Raw genomic sequence first — 18,829 nt, forward strand, 5'->3', positions numbered from 1 at the left:
CCGCACGGGAGCAAAGAGGATGTCTTTGGCAACTTCTACCCAAGAAGCCCAAAACAAGATCTAAAGAGGTTGGTCTTTCTCACAAACAGTTGCATACACACAAACCAGGCTGCACATGCAAATGTTGGCATCCGTCTGGCTCAAGAGACAATGCGGTGCTCTTCTGGGGGTGAAGCCAAACTGCTGCGTTAGCACCGAAATGACCTCCCCAGTGTACAAGGCTGGGCAGTGTGTGTGGAGGTCCTAGGCTGCCCAGACAACAATTCTCTAAAAATCATAAGGTGACTTTTCATAAAAGTGAGTTGCTGTGGAAAGGGATGGAGCCAAATTTCATTCTCTTCCTCAAAATACTCAATGGCAAAGTCCAGATTCTGGGTTTTTCACCTGCTTTTAAATAAGCGTGATAGCCCGGTTTGCATGTTTATCTCTACAGTGGTACCTCAGGATAAGTACTTATTTCGTTCCGGAGGTCCGTTCTTAACCTGAAACTGTTCTTAACCTGAAGCACCACTTTAGCTAATGGGGCCTCCTGCTGCCGCCACGCCACCAGAGCACGATTTCTGTTCTCATCCTGAAGCACTATTTCTGGGTTAGTGGAGTCTGTAACCTGAAGCGTATGTAACCCGAGGTACCATTGTATTCTGGTAGCAGGAAGTATACATCTCCTCTGTCCTCTCCAGCCCCTCAATCCCTGTTTTCAATTTAAGCAGGTGAACTTGAGGGTGCAACATTAATGAATTTGTGAATCATCAGGCGGGTCTATACAGGCTGCTACTTTTATTATTGTGTGAGTTAATTCAATTTCTTCTCTTTTCCACTCAAGAAACTCTTAGCTGGCTGCTTGCATCCTGATTCTGGCTTCATTTCTGCCCTTCAGTGGAGCTGGAGTACTTTACGATATCCCTATGATTATGCTGTTTCTTCCTTCCTTTGAATGCTTTGTTTCTTTTCTCTCATTTCTTTTAACATAAAAATAATATGAAAAAAAGACAAATCCAGAAATAGCAGGGCAGCATCTTCAAAAAGGGACATGGTGTAGAATTTCATATAAATAAAACACTACGTTTTGCAAGAAGATGGATTGTGCAGGGATTCAAATCTCCCAGGATGTAGAGTAGTATTAATCATTGGCGAAGTGTTCTTGAGTGGACAAACCGCATGTGAACAAATCATTGCAGGGAATCCTTATGGGATGATACCTATCAGAAAAGCTATTATGAATGTGCACAGATAGAGGTCATGCATTGGGAAATGGTACTGGAAGCAGAAGAAACCACATTTGCTATTTTCTCCATTCTTATTCTAGTAGCTTGTGTGCATGTGTGTTAGTTAATGTTTGGTCGGATCTGGTAGTAGCACACAGCAGAGGTCATGCACTGGAGAGCCCATGTGGAGTGGTGGTCGGAACTAGGACCTGAGAGGCGAGAGTTGAAATCCCAACTCAACCATGAAGCTTGATGGGTGACTTTGAGTGAGTCAGTCAGTCTGTCCCTCAGCCTAATCAAGGCATAGGCAAACTCGGCCCGCCAGATGTTTTGGGACTACAACTCCCATCATCCCTAGCTAACAGGACCAGTGGTCAGGGTTGATGGGAATTGTAGTCTCAAAACATCTGGAGGACCGAATTACCATATGCCTGGCTTAATCAATCTCATAGAGTTGCTATAAGGATAAAATGGGGGGGGGGGCTCTCCCACCATCTGCAATTAGGTAAACTTGGCTCTGCTGGGAGGAGGAGCCCCTTGCTTCTGGGTGGGAGGTCTAGCAAGCTGTTTTTGATCTCAGCCCTCTGAAACCTGGTGCCTGTGCTGACAAATATCAAAACACAAACAGCTGTTAAATTAAATGGGCAGTTGCTAGGGAAATAGAGAACTTTTCTGTGATCAGGCTCAATATTGTCATACACACTTCCCCCTTCCAATATGTACCAAACAAAATTCTGCTTATTCAGTCTCTTTCTGTTGCTCTCTAGCTGAGAACTATCTCACATTTTCTTATCTTAGAAGCCTTGGGCATTTTCTTTTTTTAACTTGAAAGCTTATCACAATCAGGCTTGAGAAGCCATATTGTAGACAAATCATGACAAAAAGTATATAATTGATTCTGAAGTGAAATTGGAGCAGACCCAGTGAGCAAAGACACATTTCCCCCTGAAGTTGGAACAGTTTCCTTAAAACAACTTAATTCAGAATATTGATTTTGCCAAAGACTCTAAGAGGTTGTGGACCCACTTGCAGCGTGCCCCTTAGGCAGAGTCATGAAGTGATAATGGGTGGAACAAACTTGACACAACTTTCTGGAGTTAAGACTCGGCCACAACTTTATTGATTACAGATTTAGGTAGGCTTTGGCTTAGGCATCGGGTGTGTATCCTATATCAGCCTTCCATGGGAAGGCTGAAGTTTGGACAGGGTCATGCCTGGGTTATGGACCACCTCAAGACACAGGTCAACTAAGCTGGTCCTCCCCAGGCTGATTCCAGAAGTTCTATGGCACTTCTACACCCACTTGGCTTCAGGACAGAAACTTCAACTCAGACCCCTTTACTAGGATACCCAGAGATTGGTTATAGATGCAATAGCACCTGATATTGGACTGAAAAAAATCTGTGTTTTGCTTTTGTAAAGCAAAGAACACAAAGCATCCGATTCTACAAAGATTGCCTCCTGTCTTCCTATCCCTTGCATGCAAATCTGATTTTTTAAAAATGGATTAAAGTCTTACTGATACTGGAGATATAGCAGTTAACCTTTTAGATCATTTAACAGATCTGAATGTTCTGTTTGCCAATGTAAAGAAACTTTGTTTTTGATGACAGCCAAAAGTCATGGGTGTACAGCCTGCACGCTTTCTGACTGTGAGGTACCCTGATGAAACTTTAATGCCATTTGTCAACAGATATCCTTTTATTGTATACAGGAAACAAGCAAGAGTTAGATAAGCTAAAAATAATCCTCGGGCTCAGCAGGGGCTCCATTGGAGAAGCCCACATGTGGAGGCACAGAACATTATATGTGGAAGAGACTTCTGAGCTGATCCCCCAACCTGTCCCTCTGTCCCCTCGGGGTTCCTTTATAGAGGAAGAAAAGACGATAGTAAAAGGCCGGCGGGGAGAAGAGAGTGCAGTTTGGTTCATTACTGTGAAAAAGAAGCTGTCAATGTGTCACTTTCTTTCATTCTTCCTCCCTTGCCAGGCCTTTCTTGATCCAGGGAATGGAGACTTAAATCAAACAGTCAGGATGAATGATGAAACCGCACAGTGTGTGTAAAACAAAACAAAGAAGAAGAAGAGGGCAACCAAGAGCGGGGCTGGATGTGGGGCACCATCTGGAGGCAGTGGAGAACAGTCCGCTGATTGTTTCCTTTATTTCGCTGAGGGCAGAGTCTGGTAGTTGAAAGGCCTTGGTGGGGAGGCATTCTCTTGTCTCTATGTAACAAACAATAGCCAGGCCTTGTAAAGCCCCGGCATCTTCGAAGCACAGGTACTTTTTTTTATGGTACGATAAGACCAGAGGAGCAAAGAAGTAGCATTCCCTATCAGTCTTCTAGGTTGGAGGGACAATGCCTTCAGTTTTTAAAATGGAGCCTGATAGGTCCTTCTGTGTAGACTCTTACTTGTTTGTGTTTCTATTTACAGTCGTACCTCCGTTTACGTAACCCTCTGGTTACGTAAACTTTGGGATGTGTGCGCAGCAAACCCGGAAGTATTTTACCGGGTTTCGACGCATGCGCAGAAGTGGTCCTCAGGTTGTGGAAACCTTGGGATCCGACCAGACCTCCGGAAAGGAGCCCGTCCGCAACCAGAGGTACCACTGTGTTTATTTTGCAAAGACATCGGTTCTACAGGTTTCTTGCAGCATATGCAACCTGGTGCAGAGGCACATTTAAGGGAGTGCGACCCATTTGCCCACACTGAGCACCGAGTCGAGAGGGTGCAGCAGGGGGCACCGCAACAATGTCTAATGACAGGGTGGGCACCAAATTTTGGCATCTCAGGGCGCCGCTGAAATTTTGATGCCCAAAGTCTGCCATTTCCTGGTGCCCTCCTTGTTCAACTTCTACATTTCCTTTTAGTCCAAAACATGTGGAAGGCATCAGGCTGGCAAAAATTGGTATATGCTATAAAGATTGCTTTATGGAGATGTTGCAAAATATAGTCTCTTACAAAATCCTTTGCAAGCTGTAAGTCCAATGTATGTTCTAAATTGCCAGTGGTAATAATCATAATGTTTCCAAATAAATAAATAAATAAGCACTGAAACCTCCTTGGGAAAATGGGGTTGGGAGTCTGGGCCTCGCAACAGAAGAGGCCCCATCTCCGGTATCCACCCACTTAGCCTTTGAAGGTGCCTGAAGCTAGGCCTCTAATAATGCCTCAGCAGGTTAATACAAGCAGCCCTCCCTCAGTTTGCAAAGTAGTTCATCAGGAGTGTGTCACTTCCAGACGTAAGAAACACTAAGATTAGAAGCCTGTTGGTGAAGTTGCCAGAATCTCTTGTGTGTTGTTTGGAGATCAGGACTGTTAATTTACCTTTGTTTATTTTTATTGTTTTCTGACTGTTTTTAATATATTTTTCTGGATGTTTGGGTTTTTGAAGTTTTGAGGGTTTTTAAAAAAAAAATTAAGTTGCTGAGTTACTTGGAATGCTTCTGTGGAAAGGCACACTATAAATGTGATAAATTGAGCAGGGTATTTTTTTACCTCTTTTTAATGCATCTGTTGATACCACAATGAACTGTGTCATTACGCAAATATGGCAGTTCTGTGGCTCATAGTTTCCTCAACTGTGTGTGGTCTAAACTCCCCTCATTATTGTTCATAGCCTGCCTCCACTGAGCAACCAGCAGAAGGACTTTTCCTGGGTTTACATTCAGCTTCCACAAATCCTAGCTTGTCATTACTTAGCAACAGCTGCCATTTAAAACAAACTTGTAAGTTTCCAGCCAAGCTATTTCCAAACCATGGCTTATGAAGCTGGCTTGTTCAACTAATCCAAATTTGATTTAAACCACAAGCCCTGGTTCGTACATAATAACAAACCAGGTTTAGTAGATATTGAAAGTAAACACAATAGTAGGATCCTCCCTTCTCTCTCTCTCTCTCTCCCCCCGTCCCCCCCCCCGTGTGTGTGTGTGTGTGTGTGTGTGTGTGTACATGATCCCAAGGTTTGGTCAGACTTAGTCTGGCTCACACATGTAGCACTAACCTATGGTTTAGTGTTTTGTACAAAACAGCCCATTGATTTGAGTACTGCATTTGGTTTTCTGTTTTCAGCTTTTTTATTAAAAAAAATAAAATAAAGGCCACTTAAAAAGTAGCAGGTTATATTTAACTTCCTTGTATCTTTTATTTTTTTTCAAGATTTGAGAAACTCATTTAAATTCTTTCTTGCCTAGATTAAAGGCTCCATGGTTAGTACTGTTAAAAGGATGAAAGAACAAACATTTGCAATGTATTCTTTTATTCATCTCAGAAAATAACTGAAAAAATTATATGCACCAGAGCTTTCCATTGTGTTGTTGGGTTTATAGTTTCCTGTTCTCTTTCTGTGCATGTCCCTCTCTGTGTGTGAACAAGTCATACATACATATATATATATATATATATATATATATATATATTCATAAAACAGATGTATGCATACACACACAAAATATTTGTGTGTGTGTGTGTGTGTACACATTCTGTAGACAGATGAAATATGGTCCACTGACAATTTATTCTGCATAATTTTGGCTGTGTTCTTTGCAGCATATTTATTAATTTATATCTGCTAGAAAAAGCTCTGATATTCCATATATCAATATGTTGTAATGGACATTGGCTACACCCCCCCTCAATGGCATGCATAGTTTTCTGCCTCTAAACAGGTTTAAAGATCTGGTTCAACTTTCCTTCAGGAGACAAAATGATAATTTCTAAATGTAAAAATGAAATTCCTTATTATTTTAAGGTACTCATTCTTGAGATCCATGTTGGTGCATATATATATGCGCACCGAGATCCCTGTTTAGGGCAAGTCTTCTTTGGTGAGAGAACCACAGTAGAGATTTAAAATCACAAAATATGCAGCAAAGTAAAGCGTGGAAATATAGGTTGTTGGACCTTTAAAATACGCCCTTCCAAGTGAATTGCAAAATGTCCCCTTAAAAAATTTCTTTCCAAAGTTTTCTCATCCCTCAGCATAGGAAAAAAGACCACATGCTTGGTATGTTAAAAATTGGTTTACTTACAAACTCTTCAAAGGTCAGGTTCATGTGCTGCAGAAAAAGTTGCCCAGGCGGTAGCTAGCTTAGCTGGAAGTGGTAAAAGTTCCTAGTTTATTGGTATGGGAACTCAAGAGAGGCTTGTTAAAGCTATGTGGCTGGAAGGAGCAGCTCAGAGCTCACACACTGAAGTTCACATGTAGACTGGAGGAGAATAAAGCTTGATTACCTAGCTCCTCCAAAGGTGAGGGGAAGCGGACATAGCTAAGCCTGGCAGCTTACTTTATGGTATTAACTCTGTCATGTGTGACTTAAGCATGATGGTTAAACGAGTCTGGTTATCCCACAATCCAGAGATACTGTTAAGTTAAAAATACATATTTTTAATACATACATGTAAACACACACAGAAATAATGGTCTGGAAAGAATAAAAAGAAAATCTAGAGTGAGTCTGGAATCCAGGCAATGTGCAAAGATATCAACTGCTTCCTTTGTATTAAATGGCAAGAAGCAATAGAGCTGAATTCCAACCAGCATTTTGCTAGTACCTCACTCCAAATAAGCTAGCTCAGTTACTTCATGTAGATACAGTGGTACCTCAGTTTACAAACGCTTCGGGTTACAAACACTTCAGGTTACAAACTCCACTAACCTGGAAGTAGTTGCTCCGGGTTGCGAACTTTGCCCCAGGATGAGAACGGAAATCACGTGCCAGCAGTGCGGTGGCAATGGGAGGCCCCATTAGCGAAAGCACGCCTCAGGTTAAGAACAGTTTCGGGTGGGGACGGACCTCCAGAACAAATTAAGTTTGTAACCCTAGGTACTGCTATATTAAAAAACAAAATGGGGGACAAGCCTGTGGGGACACCATAGTGCAAAGGCTATGGCATCAAACCACAGCCCCCCCCCCCGACCTGACAGGCCCAGAACCACTGCAATACACAATGCCTGAAAGGCTCCACTTAACCAGGCAGAATAATTTAACAATCTATGGTATTTAAAGCAGCTGAGAGGCCTTATAGGTCAAAAGAACATCAGAAGAGCCTACAGGATCAGGCCAGTGTTCATCTAGTCGAGCATCCTGTTCTCACAGTGACCAACTAGATGCCTATGGCAAGCCCCAAAGCAGGAACTGAGCACAACAACACTTCTATCCTATGGTTACCACCAACTGGTATTCAAAGACAGACAAGCTCCAACAGTGGAGTTTTATTTTAACTAATCAGCCACAGCGGTCTTAGTCCCATATCCCGGCCAAAAGTCCAATGGAAATAGGTCTAGATAATCATTAACTGTGATGTGTCCAGAGTTGTGAGACCACCACCATATATTTCGGCCTAGATTATGTGATTCTAATCACACTTCTATGAAAGCTCTGAACTTCCTAGAATATCACCTGCAGGTGGTGTTTTAATTCTTCGGAACGATTTGTTTTGGCCATCCTTACATTATGGTCATTGTTCAGTTGTGGTATCTTCCTGTTTCCCATCTTTAGAAGGTGGCTGCCTCTCTATTTCTTAGATATGTATAGCACACCATTCTTCTCAAATGTGAATAAATGTTCCATTGCTATTTCTGGGCGAACCCTTTCCTACCCATCTTCTAGCAATCCTAATTTATTGCTGTTTTCAATTACGTTACTTAAAACCTGGAGTTGTCTTTAAAGTTGTTTTGTTTTTGGAATTTGTATTGCATTTCTTGTGTTGTTTCCTTTTAGTTAGGAAATGTAAATTGCTTTGAGATTTCTGTTGAAATGCGAAGCGGTATGTAAAATTAAATAAACATTATTTCTAAAACTGACACCTGCTTTCAATTCCTCAATCAGAGGCAGAACTCCCCATTCACGTGCATTCAATATGTGTGTGACTGCGCATACATGCATTGTGCCCAGCCCTGAAGTGACTCAAAAATATCACAGAAAGGGGTGGGGTGGGCAGAACGGAGTGTTTGCACACTTTTTCAAATATACGTGTTTTCACTTAAACGCATGTTGTGCCTTGAAACCCCCACATAAATTTGGAATTGCCTGCATGCATATGAAGCTCATTTGCTAAATTCATACCATCTAACATTTTTAGGCCAATCTTGCACTGCACATTGCCCTTGGTGTGCCTCAACAATCTATTGATTGCACAGAATGGGATGCATGGGGAAGGTTTAACATTATAATTCAATGTGGTGTAAAAGTATTGCAACCTTTAGAAGTTTGGGATAAGGTTTCACTCTTATGTGAATGGGGCTAAGTTCTTCCATGCCCTAGTGAGATGAATCATCACCTGTGGTGCCTTAAGAACAAAAGGTTACCAAGGCTGTTGATATAATTAAAAGTTCATTTAGTCCTGCCCTGAGGAAGTAGATAGATGTGTGGCTCTTAAAATTGGATTTCCACAAGAGAATGCAACCCCACACTGGTTGCAGCCCAAACCTCAGCAAGGTGTGTGCATTTGCTGCTGTGTTCACTGGAGTTGTTAGTCTGGAGCAGTTCTGAATTCTTATGCCTTCAGAATCACAATGCGAATTTGCATACTATGGCTTCCATAAGGAGGAACCTCTCCTTGGCAGCTGTTACCACAGTGTGCCCAGTTCATGGGCAGCAATTCGCCACATGGATCAAGCAGTCTTCATACCCCTTCAAACATCCAGAAAGCAAGATGGTATGAGCATTGCCAAATCTGCATGTTGAGCCACTGTACACAAATGATTTCAAGTGTCATATGCATGTTGGTCATTGTGTGCAAACCAGGCCTTAGAGAATGCCTTTAGACATCTTGAAACAAGTTTATATATGGTCATTTCCCCCCATGTTAAACTCTTGACAATGATGGCAGAACCCTGCAGATAATATCTGGGTGGAGTGGTGATGAAGATGGGTTATATTTTGTGGGACAGGGATATTTAATGCTTATTGTGAACATTCAAGATGAGCTGCTTATGAAGTATTGCTTATGTGATGCTCCATTGACTGTGCTTGCAACATAGAACAGGAGTTAAGTAAAGATCTATTATTTCATGGCAGGTGAGTTGAGCATTCCAAATGAATGCATGCCCCACATTATGTTTAGGACAAGTCTATTGATTTCAGTGGAAGCACATGCAAGAAACCAGTTTCACCTATAGCTGGGTGTAGTATATGGTAAGTCCTTTATGAATTGAGAGACACGGTCAGCAATAATGTTTTGGGGAAAAGTTATATACTATGGGGTAGCTATCCTAAACATTTCCAGTACATAATCTATGAACCACTACATCAGCATGCATTATTGTGTATAGTGGTCTCCCAAAGTCTGATGAGAGCTACTAGTGAGTCAGTTTGTTCAGTCTCTGAATAAATAAATACAAATCTTTAATGTAAGTATAACTCTTATTATTCAGTGGGACCATGAAAACAAAGAAACAGCCTGGAAGCTCTATAATATATAGTTTCTTTTTTTTAAAAAGTGCCTTTGGGTCCCTCCAGCCCCATGTATAAGATCACAGTCTGGGTTTATTATGATACTGTAAACAGAGGAAGTGGTCTGTCTATTCAGCTAATAACTATGAACAGCTGGCTGTCTAGTGTCCCCTGATGCAAGTAAAGCTGGAAACAAAAAATAAATAACTTATGTCCGATTTCCATCCTGTATGGGGCCACCATTTTGTACGTTCCCATCCACTGCCATTAAACTTTATGTGTCCTTGTAGTGTTGTATCATGCTGGCTAGAACAGCTATAATGGGAAGATTCCATGAACTTGCGAAATTGCTTACTGAACAGCCTTTAACACAGATCACAATGCTCAAACTATTAACCTAATAATATATCAGCAGCCCTTCACCAACACCATAGACTGATACATGACTTCCTTTAATTTAGCTCTTTTGGTAATTTCATTTGTTGTTCTTATTATCCCTACTATATCTTTTCTCCAACATACCGGTAATTGCCTCACTGTGGGTTTTCCTTATTCTGTAGCCTCCTTTCTTACTCGTTCTGTTGATGAAGAATATGCCATTTTTTTCAAAAGCTGGAATTTATTTGGGGCAAAACAACCTCTCAAATAATTAGCAGGAGATCCAGATGCAAGGAGACTTTTGTCTTGGAATCCTATTAATGTTAACATTTGAATTCTAAAGTAAAGTGTGAGGGAAAAGTGAAGCTTCTGTTGTGCTGTCCAACCCCCACTACTGACAACATCTTTGACTTTAGAAGAAACTAAATTGCAAAACTGACACTTCCCTCACCATCTGGAATATTAGTGCTTGGTATGGAGAGCCATTGCTGTGTTAGTTCTCTGAGCAAGGTGTAGAACAGGCAATGCTATGCACCAAATAAAGTGCCTTTTTATTTGATCTTATTTGATCCTGCTGATTTTCTCATTGTTGTACATTCCTGCTGTGTGGTGTATATATATATTTTTAATCTTGATTGTTGTTTCTATTTTTATCACTCTGTGAATTGTACAAGCCACCCGGAAAGCTAGGGTGAGCCCCATGTAAGTAAAGACAGCTCATTTTCAAACAAAATTCAATCTGCCAAACCCCAAAGAAGGGCACATTTGATGTACTGGTTAGAGTGACAGACCCTTGTTGATAATCCTCCTCAGCAATTGGGAGCAGAACCAGGCAATGTTTGCTTCTGTGTGTGGCTTCCCCATGTGGTGAACTGCTAGAACTTCAACTGAGAACATCTTCCTGGTAGTGAAGTATTTCTCATAGTCTACATTGCCCCCCACCCCACCCAGGGTGGCACTGGACCCTCCTGGAGAGGGTAATAAAAGGTGTGTTGTTTTTTTAATTGTGGCGGGGCAAGTCTTCTTGACTTTGATGTGTTTCCATGGATTCCTTGAATGTGACTCACTGGTTCAGCTCCTGACCTGAAAGATGGTTATGGGTTCAGCCTTGACAACCATGAAGCTCACTGGGTGGGCCAGTCTCTCAGTCTCCCTAATCTACTTCCTAGGGCAGTTTGGGGGGGAGGAAGGGAGCTGCTCTAACCTACCCACCCCACCCCTGCAGACTGCCATTCGCCAACAGTGAAAAATATATGGATACTAATATCTGTTGCTGATTTAGATTGGAAAAATGAGGAGGAGGGAAGGGGTGAAGTTTTCCTTTCTCCTATGTACCATTGGTGCCTATAAAAGCAGCTAGGAGATCTGTGGCTTACTTATTTTTCATCATTTGTCGGATTTCTTTGCAAATTCATTCAGCATGAATATATGTTATAGGGAATTCAGATTTGCCAAAACATATTAGTTTATAGACTGGAGAGAAGGCAAAAGAGTAACCAAATTGTAGCACACATGGTACTATAACCTTTTCCCCCTCTGTAGATTTAAGAAATACTTGCATCCTATTAAATGTAGCAGTTCAGGTTTTTTATAATTGTAAAGGGAATTGGTTTAGACGAATGCTGTAGTTTTGATCATAATATGCCCTTTAGAAAATGGGAGCTGATAAATGACTTCAGAATGATATATGATATCTGGTAAAGCCATTTGAAAAGGGAACAGTGGCAATGAATCACATTTTTCAGCGGTGTGGTTGCAAATATTGAATGTAAAACGGCACATTTCCCCTCGCATTCAGAATCGGCGTCCTTTGCTGGATTTTTCTTCCCTGTTTGTTTCATTATTTCATTTTTATTTCAAGAGAATGGTTGTCTGTTTTCTGTAGCAGTTATTGCTGAGCTCCATAGCTTACTGAAACAGACTGCCTACCAATTATATTTTGCTTAGAGAAATTTATCTGAGGTGATTTAACACATGTAAACTTGGAGGGGTGCACCTCATGTGGATATATAAGGGTACCATATTGTGGATGGAATTATAAATCAAGATAACTCTCCCCCCCTCCCCTCAAATATGGCAGACTTTCTCTAGAAAACACAGATTCCCTAGCTTGAGCTTTGACCTTTAGGCCTGGGCAAGAGAGCAGTGAAGTATAGAAAAGGAATGTGACCCTGGACCAGCCCCACCTACCCAGACTGCCTTTGGTTCTTTGGACTCTGGTCACTGTTGCTCTGAGCCCTTGGGATTGTCAGTGCATCAAATAAATAATTTTATGTGCAGAATCTTTGTTATTCTTGCCATGTAATTGCTTCCTTTTCACAGAATTTGTGGGTTTGATACACAAAGACAGAACAGCCTTTGTACTAAGGTACTCCCTGGGTATGGCCTAGCTTTTAGTGTTTTTATTTTCTCTATGTCTGAGGGGGGGAAACCTATTGCCAAACTGTTGTTGGTGTTTAACAGTAATGATACCCTTTGAGCTATCCTTTGATCCAGCCTAACTTTTCAAAGAGCTTGAGTAAACAGGCAGATGTTTTGAGTACTCATGTTTTAGCTATAGCTTTGCACTCCAGTAATGTTCCTTTCTATTATTATTATTTAATTTAAAAAATTTGCATTGAAAAATAATGCGGGATTCGGCAGGTGACTCACTGCAGTCTGTACTGTGCTCCTGTCTTCTTGTCGCCAACAGTGTTTGAAATGAAGCAGTTGCAATCCAAATGCAAGTGGTCTTCAGAGGAGATTGGGGCAGACTTGTATGTGGGTGGCGCCTTCACTTACTCTGCCAATAATTAAACACTTTAATTAGAATTTTCAGTCAAAAACCTGGATACCTCACAACTAAACAAACAAAAAAAATCCCGCAAACAAAGTTTCCATTAATTTACAAGGCATGCCAATCTATAACCAACGATTTCCATCAGACAGTTCTTAATGGAAGTTAAAATTCAATGTCAGCTAGTACCGTAGTTCCCCCTTAGATTTGAACTGGGATCAGTTATAGAATGATGTGTTCATTCTGGTGTTTCCTAATTTTGAACAGGACAAACATTAAAAGCCCTCCCTCCGACCCTCCTGATGGAATCCAGATTTCTGAATGCTTATGGGATGGCATCATTAATCCCTTAAGGAAATGAATTTACAGCTGGCTTCAGTTACAGACAGCAGTTTCCCTCCTCAGAAGCATAATTTCTTGTGAAATATTTGTATTTACATAATATCCTATTCAACTTGCTTACTTGTAAATCATGTTATATGGGCAGTTATAACTATTAGCCCATAGTTCCTAAAGGAGGAAGTCCAATAAAATAAAACTTTTTATTTTACAGCTTATTTAGGTTGCAGTCCTGTCCACATTTACTTGGAAGAAAGCCCCCTGAACTTGATGGGACTTACTGAGCAGGCATGCATAAGATCCACCCCATCTACATACATTAAATTATGTAATCTGTTCCGTGTACCCCTGCCCCTCTCTAGTGGCCCCGGTCTTCTGTATGTGGACCCAGGAGATTATTGGGATTTGTAATTATTGAGAGTATGTGAGTGAGTACTGTGACTACCTTAACCAGAAAGCATAAACTCAAAATATCAACATACAGGGTTTTATCCAATAAAGTCATTACAGTGGAACATCCCCTTCCTCTTCCTCTTCCCCCACCCCCCAATGTAACTCCTGAATTCTAAAATCTGCTTTGTGGGGTTAGGGAAAACCCCAGGGATGATTGGGAGGGCACAAAGGGGAGAGAGAAAGGGGGCAGAGAAAGGAGGGTGTTCCATTGCGGAAGCAGAAGTTATTCCACTCAAGCAATGACTTTGTTGCATGCAGCAACACATTTTTTTGAGAATGCTCACATTCATTTTTCCATAGTTAAAAATGAAAGGAAATGCAATATTCAGAAAAGATAAGATATATCACGTTGGGAGAAAAAGTAGTTCTCTCCTTTTTGTATTGTAATGTAGCTTTATTGGTTGCTTTTGCATCAAATGTTACCTGTGATTTGTAGCTTGAATTACATTTATTTCAGGTTTTCCTCCTATCACTGTGGCTTCCCTTTTCCGAGTGTTGTTCTTCTGTTTTCATCCATGTTTCCTCCTTTTCCTGTGGATATCCACTGAGGAAATTACCGAAAAACAGGAAAAAGCTGTGTCTGGGAACTTGCAGGGTTGTCAAAATGTATTTTTAAAAATAATTTCCTAAATTCATGGTGATCCTACCGTTTTGAGCTCAAACTCAAATCAGGGGAAGTTGTGATTTCCACATATTTGCAAATGATGGATTAGAACTCTGCAGGCCAGGCACCATTCCAGATTTTATTGATGGGGGGTGAGGAGAGCAAAAAAATCCAGGGACAGGAATATTCTCAACAAGGACTAAAGGCTGAATCTTGGTTGTGTTGAACAGTAGGCTTCAAAAAGTAGTGTTTTTTAAAAGCATGTCTTATGGCTGATACATAGCGACGTTATCGACACCGTGATTTGTGCATTTGGCATGTGTACCTGGCACATGGATCCATTCTATTGTTATGGTAATAGTTGCTCAGTGTATAAATTCAGAGAATTGGCTAGAACTCTTGGCGCCCCTGAAGAATAATTTAATGGGATTCTGAAGCCTGGGAGAAGGCCCTCCTCTTTTTTCTCACTCCCACTTTCAGCAGTGGATTGTGTGAGTGGACTCCTCAATGCTGTCGGTGCATGAGAGACTGTTTCCTCTTCCTGCTCAATTCCTCTTTGCATTAGCTCACCCTCTGCTTTACTGACTGCTCCCATAGGTATTCCAATGTGACCCTGTGATGCTGAAAGATATATACTGTCACTTGCAGTGGTGTACCTAGAGGATGGTCAGGTTGGCCCCTGCCAAGGGCCCAGGTCCATGGGGGGGGGGCACAAAAACTGCACCTCTCTGCACTGGCTTGGAGTGACTAGGAGTCCACCCGCCTGCTCTGCAGGCAGCTCCCCTGCTGCTCTGGGTACATGGTGTGCTGGTTCCTCTGGGCGCCTAGAAGGAAGAATCTGGTTGCTATTGTAGGCCATCGCAGCAGCCCTGCTGGGGCCCCTCCCTAATTGACCAGTGGTGCTATTAGAAGTGTGAGTGGAGCATCCGGAGGGGCTTAGAGGGAAGAAAGAGAGAGAGAGAGAGAGAGAGAGAGAGAGAGGAGGAAAATAGAAGGGAGGGAGAAAGGAGGCAGAAGGGATAGTAGTGAATAGAGGCAGAAAGGCAGGCAGGCAGATGACAGAGGAGGGGAGGCAGACCCAACCCCAATGGCCGCAGAGGAAATCACTGGTGGAACGCAAAAGGCGATGAAAGCAAACTTTCTGAGCTTCTGGTCATGGTCTCTCCTGGTTTTGGAGACACTAATACATCTCCTTGTCTAGGCATGCCTCTGGTCAAGTGTCATCTACTGTGATTCCAAAAGGTTTTTGCAACTCTTCTTTTGCCCTCTTCATTCAAAAAAGAAAAAGCCTGTATCCACATTTGTGATTTGGTCATGCCTTCTTCGGCCACATCTGCTTTCATGTGTTGCCCTAACCCTGCAAATGTTGCTCGTGGCTCAATGTGGCAGCAATGTATAGTTGAGTGATTGAGTGATTCGTTAGAGTAATGCATTAAATATTTCCGATCAACTAAAAAAGGTGCCATCAATTGAGCAGCAGATTTTAAGTACTATTTAATGCAAGTACATGTATGTACCAATCCGTGTGAGAAAAGGGGGAATTCCTCTTCTCAGATGATGCCTCTTGTACTTGTGTGCATCATGAAAAAGAATGCATTTTTCTTTCTTTAGAACAGTTGTAAAAATTTGTGTTTGACAGATTAATAGTGTGATATAATGGTTAGAGCAGGGACCGGGAACCTGTGGCTCTCCAGGTGTTGCTAGAGTACAGCGGTCATAATCACTTACCGTTGGCCATGCTGGCTGATGGGAGCTCAACTCCAATTACATATGGAGGGCCACAGGTTCCCCTTTGCTGAGTTAGACATGGTCTCGGGAGATCCAAGTTCGAGTCTCCACTCGGTCATGATCATCTCTCAGCCGAAGCTTCAGGGCTGTTCTGATGGTAAAGTGGAAGGAGAAGAACCATGTGTGCTGCCCTAAGTTCACTGGAGGAAAGGCAGAATAGAAATGTTACAATGAAATAATTAAGTTGTTATCTGTTTAATCTGATGACTACCTTAGTGATATTGCTTATAGTTCTGTAGCTGACTTCCTTGGCCTATTTCAGTTTTCTATGCTGGCCTGTATTATGTTACAGGGGCCAAACATAGTAATTACAGATAAGCAAGATATACCTTGGATCAGATAATGTTTAATTTTTGGTTAAAAGACAAATAATTGAGAGCAAGTGGGCTGGTTGGCAGACATGTCTCCTCAGCTCCTGACCTTTGTGAACATGACAAATGTTTAAAAATCACATGTGATTTCAGTACAGCACAGCCTACTTAATGGCTCTAGCCTGAAATGAGTTCTTATCCAAAATCTCTTGACTGTGTGACAGTGGCTATTCACAAGGAATGCTAACCCTTATGAATAATATTATAGGGCCACTGTTGTTGGAGAGAACAGAACAGGCTATTTTCATGTTTTCAAAACTGATATAATGGGGCAAAATTTCACCAACAGTAGCTAATGATGCACTGAATGAATTGAAATGAATTAGTTTAAACGAATTCAAACAAATCCTATATCTAAATTTTTCAACTAGATTTAATTTATTCTGCCTGTCCAATATATTTAAAGTACCAGTAAAATTGGAAGTACTTTGAGTGTACTCACTCCCCATTATAACTGAATTCTCTCCCACCCCCCAACCCCTTTAGGTTAGTCTCTAGTTCTGCTTCTGACTTCTCTGTTTCCAAACTCTGGAGCAGTAGCAACAACAAAAAACCTAAATAAACAAACAGAATCCCGGGACAAGATATTGCTACATAATTTACCATCTGTTTCTGGTTTCTGACAGTCTGCTAGGCTCCACAGAATCTGGATGAAATGTACTCCTGAAAGGGTTTATATTTTAGCTGGAGATGAGGATTTTTCAAAACCAAGTTGAAAGCAGTCAGCGTAAGCACCCTTCCAACACAGCCCGATTTCCAAGTCAAATTCTCTTTCATCTTTTTTTGAGCACTAACTCACCTGTCCCCAGTTAGAGCATACCAAAATACATTAGACCAATGATATAGAGACCATTAATTTAATTATTTATTAAGGAATTTCTACATTGCTTTGGCCAAAAATTGGCCAAGACTGCCTTGAAAAATAACAAATGGCTCCAGGTAGGTTTCATCACCACTACATGGTCTGTAAGGTACATGTTTCTAACTTGGTTCCATCCTTGACAGATAATGAAATATAAGAAGACTCCATTTAATAATGAAGCAAAGCCAGATGGGTGGGAGAAAAATGAACGCGAAAGCAATAGTAAGCTTTATTTACAAACCCGTTCATTAATTGCTTAGAGCACTTGTCTCTCTTGTCTAAGTAGAATTTCAGACCCAAACCCCATTCTTATAGAAGAAGCAAGGGAGAGAATGTCAGTGGTTTGTTACTTCCTCATGCAAGACCGCAGCAGCCATTTTGTGGCATAGCTAAGGCATAAACACTTAAAGATTTATAAGCAGTACTTAAGTATGCCAGTCTCCAAGAGTAGTCTTCTGGAGGAATATAGATTGAACCCTGGGTTTAGACAGAAGTATATGTGTATCTATTAGGCACTGAAACACTTCCCCGGATTTCTCTTACTCACCAGTTTGTGTAGTAGTGCATTAGCTGTAATAGGAGAACTCACTGAACTGTAACGCGTACCTTAATCAAAGTAAAGGCTTCGACAATAAATTGTACGCAATGCATTAATTAGCAAAATGGATTGGACTTATTTTGAAGGCATTGGAACAAAAATCCTGGCTTCCCTGTTATTATTAATTGTTGTCTGAATGATATGCTTAGCAGCAGACACATTGGCTGAGCGAGTGCTGTTTGGAGAGAGGATGCTTGATTTTAAATATTAGCTTTAGATTGTGGTTTCTAAGAAGAATGTGCTCATGAATAGTTGTGTTGAGATTAGAGAGAGCTAATTTGTATACGGCTATACTATATGGTGACAAATTTCTCAGGCCCCTCGCAATGATGAGATGTTTCTCCTGTTCCTAAATTTTATTTTCTTTAGACCCATTTATCAGGATATTTAAAAACCTCTGAAGCAATTTATCACAATGTAATCAAAGTAATATCAGAGTGACGCCTAGAGGAGAATGAAATAACACTATGCTCTCTTCTGGCTACATAACACAAAAAATGGTGGGCTTCTCAGACTTCTAAGGAAATAAGGATAGGATCCAGCCAAATAGCTTCAAACTTTGCTAGCTGCTAATTTGTTAGGTTCCCTCTCCCCAGACAGTTTTGGAAACTGGCCCTTGAGATAGTCAGAAAGCTGCTTCTCTTTCCCTGGGTCTAAACAGCTTTTCAAGCAGGGGAAAAAATGAATTGGCTTAAGAAGAGAAGTGCCAAATAGCCAGGTGTCAGGGACGAGGGAGGGATTAACCAGAAAGTCAATCCTGGATCCAGTCAAGCATGGGTGGTGTTACAGAAGCAATGGGTGGGGAGAGGAATGGAGCCTCCTAAATTTATGAAAACCCTATGGGGTTCTAAAAGCAGGAGTTACCATGAAATAGACAAGAGCCCCTTTTAGTATTAGCACCTGTGTTTCATTGTAGAACAGATGTCTGTAAGGAGGAGGTCTTTGCCCATATAGCTGTATGCCCAAAAGGTTTCCACAGAATGTGGCACATCCCATTGTTCAGTGCATGTCAGGGGACAAGCAGAACACCAGTATAGTGCTTGGTACAGGCAACAACAAC

General features: G+C 41.3%; 2 protein-coding genes across 17 annotated transcripts in view; one reads left to right on the forward strand and one right to left on the reverse strand.

Annotated features, from left to right (window-relative positions):
• EFCC1 (EF-hand and coiled-coil domain containing 1) overlaps window positions 1-18,829 on the forward strand; it is a 66,195-nt gene that overhangs the window by 14,277 nt on the left and 33,089 nt on the right. The gene's annotated exons all lie outside the window — the stretch shown is intronic.
• The window catches only part of LOC308577174 (uncharacterized protein), a 105,043-nt gene continuing 95,743 nt past the window's right edge, over window positions 9,530-18,829 (reverse strand). For 6 of the 9 annotated variants that reach the window (XR_014003481.1, XR_014003482.1, XR_014003483.1 and 3 more), the window contains 3 exons: window positions 15,879-16,078; window positions 13,970-14,077; window positions 9,530-12,760 (listed from right to left, as the gene is read on the reverse strand). The gene's annotated coding sequence lies outside the window, so the exon portion shown is untranslated. Of the gene's footprint in view, window positions 12,761-13,969; window positions 15,086-15,878; window positions 16,079-18,829 lie in introns of all 9 variants that reach the window. The other 3 variants (XM_081177207.1, XR_014003485.1, XR_014003486.1) reach the window with 3 other exon arrangements.

The sequence above is a fragment of the Podarcis bocagei genome (assembly GCF_964188305.1).
Source record: "Podarcis bocagei genome assembly, chromosome: 2".
Lineage (NCBI taxonomy): Eukaryota > Metazoa > Chordata > Lepidosauria > Squamata > Lacertidae > Podarcis > Podarcis bocagei.